Source organism: Podarcis melisellensis (genome assembly GCF_964234715.1).
Source record: "Podarcis melisellensis genome assembly, chromosome: 9".
In the NCBI taxonomy this organism is placed as follows: Eukaryota; Metazoa; Chordata; class Lepidosauria; order Squamata; family Lacertidae; genus Podarcis; species Podarcis melisellensis.
Window position 1 is genome coordinate 36192738 of NC_138541.1, and position 10489 is coordinate 36203226.

The 10489-nt window shown below is 40.0% G+C and overlaps 1 long non-coding RNA gene across 1 annotated transcript; it reads left to right on the top strand.

The window, feature by feature from the left end:
* The first annotated feature begins 969 nt into the window (after positions 1-969).
* Positions 970-2724, top strand: LOC309378049. The gene is made up of 4 exons (XR_014171810.1): positions 970-1040; positions 1172-1226; positions 2147-2268; positions 2604-2724. It is a non-coding gene; the product is annotated as an uncharacterized lncRNA (long non-coding RNA).
* Positions 2725-10489: the final 7765 nt, after the last annotated feature.

Genomic DNA, 10489 nt, shown 5'->3' on the forward strand with positions numbered 1-10489 from the left:
TAATCCAGAGTTCCAGGAAAAACTCGGTCTTTTTTAAAAAAAGGAAGGAGTTGTTGCCAACAAACTGTTTGCAATATCTCAGTGGTCCACTTGAAAATGAAGCCCCTGTCAGGAAATAGAGGAGTGTCCACTGGTGTGTGCCTATTTGTTCTCATATCCACCCCATAATAAATATAGCTAGATGAGCTTTTCCACTCTAGAATTATACAACGTGAAAATTCACAACAGCAGCAGCAATGCTTCTGCTGTATCATATTTCCCCAGATACAAATATTCACTCACTCACTCACTCACTCACTCACTTGTACCCTCCATTTCTAGGTAAACCCTTTTCTGGTCTTGTCCTCTGCCTGTTCAGAAACTGCAGTCATCTCACAATTGAAGCATTACTTTTGTGGAAAAACTGGCAAATTATGTGCAACGAAAAGAGCTGGTAGTGGTGGTGAAATGTGCACGTGAATTGCACAATAAACTGAGCAGAAAAAGTTTCAAGCATACTAGGATTCCTACTTACAGGCACAGTGTTTGGGATGTTACAGGATGCCAGCACCATTCATCCGGTTGCCATTTCTTACTTCTTGTGCTATAGACAAGGGGAGTTAGAAAGACAAAACACCAAGCAAAACCTGGCCCCTTTCATGTGTTGTTCTGGCAGCTATCAACCTCTTTGCTTTTATTTTTATCAGGCTTTACACACAGACACGTTGGCCTTTAACAGCATACTGCAGATTCTTGGCAGGGGATGCATCATATTAATTCAGTGATATGTTTGGTGAAGACCTATGAAACCAGATGCTAGTTTTACTGTATGCGCCACTTGCTCGGTCACAGATACTTGAGAATTGAGTTCATCATACCTACTGTATGATAAATATAGAGAGGATTTAGTTGGCTCCCGGTCAGACTTGCCTACGATTTGCTCTTAGGAAGTCTGCTGCCACCCCCAACTCTCTAATTTTAGATCCCACTCCCCAATTCCACTGTTACTGCTGCAGCCATAAAGAAAGGGGGAAGAAAGAAACTCAGAGACTTTTCAGCAGGTATCCCTAGCTTTCAATTTGTTCTTGTTAAGAAATTTATCTTCTTTTCTCTTTGCACCACTTCTCTTCTTAATCTTCACAATAGCATGTACCATCCACCCAATGTGATGGATAATATACCTATTTTGCAGATAGATAAACTGAGGTCATGACTTGCTCAAAGCCACACTGTGATTCATGGCTGAGGTGGGATATGAATCTGGGACCTTCTGGCATTTAGTCCAATCTTCTTTGCAAGAAAAGTGTGTATAATTACAGTAAGCATTTGAAAAAAGTAGCAGTATCATAGCAACACCTGCACTGGTTGTGTGTTCTTTCTAAATAATAATAACAATATACCCTTTCCATTTTACTCAACTGATTTTAAAGAACTGACATAGCAAAAAGTGGCATTTTTATAATAATCAAATATATAACCTGTCATTCTGTAAAAATGCTCACTTGCCCATAAAAGTGATTGGAAAGAAAAACAAAATAATAGATTAATTATAGTAATGTATAGTATGTGTATTAATTATAGTAATGATTGTGAGATAATTTGTCTAAATTGCAACCAAATATGCCATTAAAGAGTCTCATTATAATGATACTGAAATTCTAAAATATTTCCTTAGTTTTTAAAAATTTAAAATAAGGTGTTGTGGTGCTAGATCTTGGAGAAAGGCTTTGTGTAGAGAAATGCAAGCCTGCCTTTAAATTTTTTACACTTACCATTTGACCACACATGCCATTTTCCTACATACAAAGAACGAAGGAAAATGGGGTTCTTCCAACATTTATACTTCAATTCTTTGCAAATTTGATTGGGAGTTAATATCATCAAATTCAGTAGAACTTGCATCTCGGTAAACATGCACAGGATCAAGCTGCCTGTATCTCTGTGTGTTTTAAGATTAAGGTTCTAAGCATGTCAACTGATGCTCTGTATTTATAACAATTGCCTAGGACACATTTTTGAGGATTAAAGTTAAACAGCTGGTATATTTTGAAAGAGTCATCAGAATGCCAGTGATTGAAACATGCTCAAAAGACAGGTTGTATGCATAAGACAGTATGCCTTTGATGGAAACTTTTGTTTCATCAGATTCTCTGCTTCTTATGTATAGCAAATCAGACATCTAAAGAAGATGCTATCTGCAACAGCCTCCACGATACTCAAAGTCCAAACAACAGGATTTTCAGTGTCTAAACTAGCACATTGAATTTTGTTCAGAAACTGTGGAACAAGGTATTAATATAAGCGGAATATGACAGCACTGACTTCTGTTAGTTGCTAACTGTGCAATAGTTTTTTGTACCACCTGAAGTTTAGGAGCTATATTCATTGCTGGACATTAGAGATGGAGGACAATTGCATTTAGCCTGCATTTTTTAATGAATCATTTTAAAATGTTTTGCACATGTTGGACTAATATTCTAATAGAATTTTACTTATCCTTCTGATTTTACATTTATCTGAATTTTACAATATAATTATTGGCTCAAAAATGTAACCAAATGCATTGAGAACGCATGAAGGCAGTCATATAAATACTATTTAGATTTGCATTTTTTGATATACAGATAAATGTGGAAACAGGAAGGAACAGTCGTATGAATGAAAACATGCAAAACTGCGCAAACTAGAGATAAACTGACCTGTCTATCATTAGCAGACAATATGCCTGCAATAGTTGGAGCAAAGCAAGTGCCAAAGGAGAAAGAGGCTTTGATCCAGGCTTTCTACCATACCATAATAAGAAGCCCAAGGTAAAAAGCATATTTGATCCCTATGCCAACAAGGCCATCAGCTGAGTTTGGGAGTATCTGCTGTATTAAAGATATTGCCATGGATATTTTGTTAATTACATGCCCTTAAAATAAAATAATTTGGGTTACAGCTCTGATTTATTATATTTTTCATCAACGCTTTGGTGCATGTGGGGCCTCTCTTGCGGTTTTGTGCTTGATGATTTTGAAGCTGCCAAGTACGAAACTTACCCACGACAGAAGATGCACCAAATTGTGCATTTGGAGATGGGGTAGATGCTTATAAACATCAGAACATAATGTTAGCCTTTAGCAGAAGAGCGTATTTACTTTTTCCAATATGAAACTCATTAGAGCAGCTGTTTAAAAAACTTAGGACTCATCCATATTGTTGTTCAATGCAGCTTGAACCTCAATTAATTCTCTGTTGTTCATAAGACATTCTCCTTCAAATCACTGCTTTCCAACACTTTCCCCTTCCTCAATGTATGTATGTATGTATGTATGTATGTATGTGTATATGTATGTATATATAGAGAGAGAGAGAGAGCGCGCGCGCGCGAGCAGGGATACTCTGAAAAAGAGAGGATATAAGAAAGTCCGGACTGAGGGACTGTGGGAAGGCAGTGGCTATTGCAGAATCCATTTTGCCTTTCCCCTTTAATTAGTGGTAGATTTTCACAGAGTATGCTAAGTTCTGATATAGAATGTAGAGAAATGTAAACTAACACTTCCCAGTACCCTTGTAAACTCTATCCTGGAGTCTTAGCTATGAGGATAACACAACCACCATGTAATTATATATATTTTGGCTTTTGCTACCCTAGACTTCTTTAATCTCACTTTCTATTGTCATGCTCTGCTACAGGCAGATCAAACACTCTTTATTTATCTCTTCCAAATCACACATTTGAAATATCTTGGATATAGCAGCAGCTGAAAACACTGTAATTATCTAGTTATTTCATAAGATTTATCTACCACTTGATTGTAGAAAACCCTCAAAGCCATTTACAAAAAACCAGCAAGATTATTAACAATAAAAAAATCAATTAAAACATTTAAAAAAGAAGTTAAAACCAGCAGTAAACTTAAAACACACCAGCATTCTAAATAACTGGGTAGGCTTGTCGAAACAAAAATATTTTTAACAGGCACTGAAAAGAGTATGAGCAGCAATAGTTTTCCTACTGACAATTGATGTTGACTCTTTACCTCTGGAGAACATTTTGCCATATTGTATGAAAGTAATGTCAGGATTGATTGATTGATTGATTGATTGATTGTTTAAAAAAGATACTGTCTCTGGTTCACATTCGATGAATTCCCAGCCTGTCCAAGTTCTGCTTCACAAGTTTTCTGACAGATAGGAAAGGGAATGTACATACTTTATGACAATGAAAACACTGCTAGTTGAATTGCCTAGCACTTTTTCTTCTACTGCCTTCCTAACTATATATTTATATCAACCCACATCTTCCCCTGCTAGTGCTTACATAGTCAAAACTGCACCACTGATGCACGGAAAGAAGTACCATCAAAATCTGCAGGGGTTTGTGGTGTGTTGGGACTGTGAGGACCACCACAACTGTCCTGTAATTAATTCAATGGTACAAATTACTATTCTTCATATATCTACTTGCACACCAGGGAGGGCAGTGGGGACAAACATGCTAGCTCCACCTATCTTTGCAAAAAAAATATCAATTGTGCAAATTTAATGTGCATTGCAAGCCACCATGCAGCCAACATGTCATCCAATTATAGGGTTGCCGTATTTCAAAAAGTGAAAATCCAGATATAAAAGTTGAGCTTTTGTGGGGAAGGGGGCAAATTCGCCAAAAAACAACACTTCCAACATGGGTTGTCATACACCCGCTATTTCCAACAGACGAATGCCATATGTGTCCGGGAAATTTCAAACCAATTATCACGTTGCATGGTTAGCTTCGTGTTCGTCCTACAAGGAAGTGTGCAGAAAAAGCTCCTTGCTTCATTGCAACTCGCCCCTCTACCCCCGGCAACCTGTTCCTATCAATAGCCAAGTATAAAACCTCCCTCTTATACTTTCCTCCTTGTTTTAGATTTCTGCCACTGAGGGTTACTGATTCTGGCTGGATCCTCACAATGGTTGAGAAAACCCAAATTATGTAGTGAGGAAATGGAAGCGCTGGTGTAGAAAATCAATGCCCTGCATAGTGGCTTAATGAGGAACTTGTTGAAAGAGAGAACTATTAACACAGCAGTGCATAATACATCTAATAACAGGATTCAAAGAGCAGAATTTCCCATTCTCCCTATTGCTGATTTCCGAAGTGATAAACTTCTAAAGGTGTGCTACAAGGACTGCTTTATATCTCCCAGCTTCCCCAAGCCCCTGCCGGACTTTGGAGACTGGGAAAGCATTTGTTCAACCAAAGGTCAAGATAAGTATTTGTCATTTGACCCATTTATTACCATAAAGATTGTAAAATAAAGCAAACCTTGTAGGGAAAATAGCCAGGGTTCTATTTTTTCTCAGGGCAGCTGAAGAGCCAAGGAGGCAGGCAGTTAAGGCAAGAGGTAGCTAATCAGAGAGGAAATTCTGAAGAAACCTCATGGCATAAAGGGCTGTGCACCATGAAGAGGGAGGGAAGAGTACTCAGAACACCAGCCAAGAGACAGGTTGGCTGAAGGGAGTGAAACAATGTACAGAGTGACCTGAAAAGTAGAGTCTGAAGGAAATGGGTGGTCAAGCAGGAATGACTGATGTGTGGGCCAGGACCTGGGAGACCAGGGCTCAAATCCCCCCTTGACCATGAAACTCACTGGGTGACCTTGGGCCAGTCACTCACTCTCAGCCTAAATTACCTCACAGGGTTGTTGTGAGGATAAAATGGGGAGAGAGAGGAGGGCAAGTACGTGTGCCTCCTTGACCTTGCTGGAGGTACAGTGGTACCTCGGGTTACATGCGCTTCAGGTTACATATGCTTCAGGTTACACACTCCGCTAATCCAGAAATAGTGCTTCAGGTTAAGAACTCTGCTTCAAGATAAGAACAGAAATCGGGCTCCGGCAGCGCAGCAGAAGCAGGAGGCCCCATTAGCTAAAGTGGTACTTCAGGTTAAGAACAGTTTCAGGTTAATAACGGACCTCCGGAACAAATTAAGTACTTAACCCGAGGTACCACTGTATATAAAAGAATGAATGAATACTGCAAAGCCACCCTCCCAACAGCTACAGTATGTTGCTTTTGGGAGGGGGGCTCCATGGCACTGTCCCATCATGCTCCCTGCTCCTGGGTCTTGCTATGGAGCTGAAGGAGAACAGATGACTGAAGTTGTTTACTATTATTAGCAGGAGGAAACTTTCAAAAGTGGGTTGTCAAGGGACATGTTGGGTTTCTACAAGGAAAAAAAGTAAGAGAACTTCCCATACTTCCTTGCGTCATTTCCCCCATATTTTCTTAGGAGCCAGTGGAATTTGCTTCAAGTTCTGAGCAAGTATACAAGGACCAAGGCAATTTATTTTATTGTCAGATGCCTGTTGAGAATAGGAGCCAACTCCCTGGAGGCTGAGGTCCCTTTAGCCTCCCCAATAAAATAGTTGATCCCCCCCCAAGTTGAAGGGAATTCCCATTTAAATGGTGTGTGTGCATGCCATGTCCTGTGACTGATTATGCAGGGCTGGGCTTACCAGCCCCCCAATATTTTAATCAAATTGGCACCCCTGCTATTGAGCCATCATCATAAAGCTTTCTATGTGATATTTTTTATAATGAACAGTACATAAAAACGATGAAAAAAACTTCATCTATTCATGAGGTCCAAATTCTGACTTTGCTCTCTTGAGTTATCAATTATAATACCAAGATGAAATTATTTTAACTATGTTATGATATACTTTAAATGCTGACATACCTTGTGGCTATAATTTTGTATCTTCATGTACAAGCAGGTTAATTCCTTGCTGGCACTTGAGAGACCCTTTCAGAGATAGTCTTTAATCTACCTACCTAAGAATGTTGTAATGCCTTTAAGTTTCATTGAGGTGTAGGGTAAGCATGCTCTGCAATTAGCAAATTTCACAGAACAAAATAATTCCCTCTATATTTGGTAATCATGTCTTGGCAGAAGTTGATTAGGAGGAGGGAGAAATAAAATGATCCTTCTGTCCGGACTAATTGTGGGAAAGGTTGTACATCTTTAATGAGGTACAAACTTTAATGTGAAGAAACTCTGAGTAGATGCTATAGAGAGGAACAATGAATACAATATATGATGTGGAATGGATCAGCTTCTTACCCAATTATTTATAGCAGATAATACTATCTTTGGTTTTCTCAAGCACAACAATGGTCTCAGTCCATTCCATTTACAATATTCTACTGGAATGTTACTGCAAAAGGTTACACCTGAAGGTTACAAGATTAAGTAAAATGTTGTGGAATTTTCACACGGGATGTGGCCTGGGGTCACATGATGGAGTCACCCACTGAACCCAAGAGGGTCTGGGTCTGGACAGTGGTGCATGGATGGAAGACACCTGGAAAGTCTGTGTATGTCAGCCTAAGATGCTTAACAGTCAGTCATGAAGAGGAGAATAAAAAAAAGTGAGGATTACCGAACGAAAGGGTCTTGGTGAAAACGAGAATGGTATGGTTAATCTAGCAACTCTTTATCCCTAGTTCAAGTTCTTGAAAGGTAAAGAGTAATGAAAAATAGAAGGTTACACAAACCACAAATTACAATGGCTTCCATTATCTGCTGAAAGGGCTAAGTAGGACCAGTGTGGAAAGGCAGCAGACTTAGGAACTTGTCTACAGTATAATTTTCCACAGTGCAAACTTGTGTCTGTTGATTCATAAGACTTGCACCGCTTTTGCATTTGTCCACTTTGAAAGAAAAAGAAAGAGCTCCCCAACTATAAAGGGACTGTGCCAAAATGGCTGGTTCCTAAGTTTGCTGATGTCATTTCCCCCCTACTCCTATTGGTGGACTATTTGCTTGCCTGCCACCATCATAGATAATCCTTTGTTTACATAACTTCATTTTAAGGTTCATGGAGAATTGCACAAAGCTCATGAATTGGAAAGATTGCTCAGAGGAATGCATAGTTGTGCAAAACAGAGACCTAACTTCCCCCTCTCCAAGCTAGACGTAAGATTGGCTTGTTTCGATCTAATCTCTTTTTGACAGACAGAATATATACATGAAAGAAGGGGAGAAGCACAAGGTGAAATCTGTTTGCCTGTCACACATCTACCACCTAAGTGGCCTAGAAGTTAACTCACATGCCTATTATTCTGTAATTTAGGAAACTATGTTATGTAGTTAACTGATTTGTCCATCTGTGGTGACAGTCAGGTTATATCATAGCTTCACACAGTTATACTTGTGCTCAAAGCAGTTTACAGAAAATAAACAGGCTAAGTCCAATAACCATAATCAAAATAATAATAATATCACTATAACACAATTATATAATAACAACACCCAGAGGGCATTCCATTGGCTATCCCAAGTTTACTGGATAAAAGAAAGCATTGTGCTCAGATGGAAGGAGGTAGGAATATTATAACATGTAGCTGCAGCCTTAAATCACTATCCGTATTTAATCCTTAATTTGACATTCATTCAATAAACATTTATATCCTTAATTTGTTTTAGGCTCTGACCCCAATAAATTATACTTATTTCAAAGTAGCATATATTTCGGACTCTATATAGCATATATTTTGACTCTAACAGTTTGCTCTGAGAAGAGTGGCAAACTAATCCTAATTTTCCACCTCTTGCACAATAGCTAATTAGGGGATACTGTGGAAATTTTATACTGCAGTTCATCTTGGTTGTAAATCCACTCTTGTCCCAAATCTGATATTCTGTCAGTTTAGACTTGCCAAGTATTGCATTGCCAATTTCCATGGATGGCAATGGAGACTGTGGTTGCTCTCTGAAGCAGATGTTTTAGGATTTTTTCCCCTTGCTTTGCACTTCTATAGGTTAGCATGTTTGGACCTGTGGAAGAAAGGCATATTTCTCTACCTTCATCTCAAGGCTATCAACTGTGACCTGGATGTATCCTCAGTTTAAGAGTCCTCACTGGGATTAAAGCAGAACATTAAAACAATGAGTCATGACGCATTTCTGCTTTTATTCTGATTTATTAGTGAGCAAGGCCTCCAGACACCATTATGAAGTGTTTAGAATCACCAGCCTTTCCTCCTCTTCTTCAAAGAACAATCTCAGTAGTAATAAAAGATGAACTGATTAACCTTCCAATGAAGAACTGCATGTTCTTATGTTAAATGTAGGCTTCTTCAGACATTGATAATACGTTATGAGGCATTTTAGAATGACGTTTAGAACTACAGGATCTATAACAGAACATTGCATGGCAGAGTGCTGCTGTCTAGTATACCAGTCACTCAACTCTGCTCCCGCCCCACAACAGTCAGTCAGCATTCTACAGCCACTGAGCATGCTCAGTCCTGATTGACAATAGCAGTCAGTGGGGTGGCATGAGTAGGGTGTTCACATGTCTTCCCAATTCCAAGTGTTTGTGGTATCCGGAGCCAATTTGTCCGTCTGATTAAACTATGTGCTCCTGTTTACTGAGGTGAAGAGGGTGGTTTAAGGAGACAGCATCACTGGGTACTATTGCCCATACCTATTCAGAGAGTCTCCTGCTAGCTAGGGACGCGGGTGGCGCTGTGGGTTAAACCACAGAGCTTAGTACTTGTTGATGAAAAGGTCGGCGGTTTGAATCCCCACGACAGGGTGAGCTCCCGTTGCTTGGTCCCTGCTCCTGCCAACCTAGCAGTTCGAAAGCATGTCAAAGTGCAAGTAGATAAATAGGTACCGCTCCAGCGGGAAGGTAAACGGCGTTTCCGTGCGCTGCTCTGGTTCGCCAGAAACAGCTTAGTCATGCTGGCCACATGACCCGGAAGCCGTACGCCGGCTCCCTTGGCCAATAAAGCGAGATGAGCGCCGCAACCCCAGAGTCAGCCACAGCTGGACCTAATGGTCAGGGGTCCCTTTACCTTTTACCTGCTAGCTACTAGAAACCGAAGGCTCTGCTTCTTCTTCTCTTGTTTACTCACTGGTTTTGTCTCTCTGCCTCAGAGGGAGAGCACCAGCAGACAATTGAGTGCACAGATGGAAATGCAGCCTTTGCTTCCTTGTTCACTCATCTGCTTTTTATCTCTGGGCAATAGTGGGGACTGGCAGAAGAGGAGGAAGTGGGCAACTGCAGGGGGGAAGGGGGGCACCCTGCCCAAGGACAACCCCACCCCTGGTAAAACCTGGAGCCAACACTGCCTGAATGGGCTCTCCTACTGGTGTTCTGGATGGATACTCTTCTTAAATTAGTTACTAATTCAGGGGAGGCACCACATATGTGGGATGGGATTTACCATGTTATTTGTTTACTTATTTTCCATACTCAGGAAAAAGCCAGTGCATGAAAGAATCTCTTTGCTGTTGCCCCCACCTACAAAAGACCCTGCTTAGTTTCCCAGAGTCACAAGAGTAGGAACCTACTCTGCTTTCGTTACAATTAAAAGGTCAGTAAATAGCATCTCACTACAATTATTAATGCTTACATTGTGCCTGATTAAATATTAGAAATGAGTTCCTTTGAAAACCAATTCTAATATGCATGTAATACATTATGGATACAATCCTATCCTTACCTGGGAGTAAGCCTCAATGAACTGA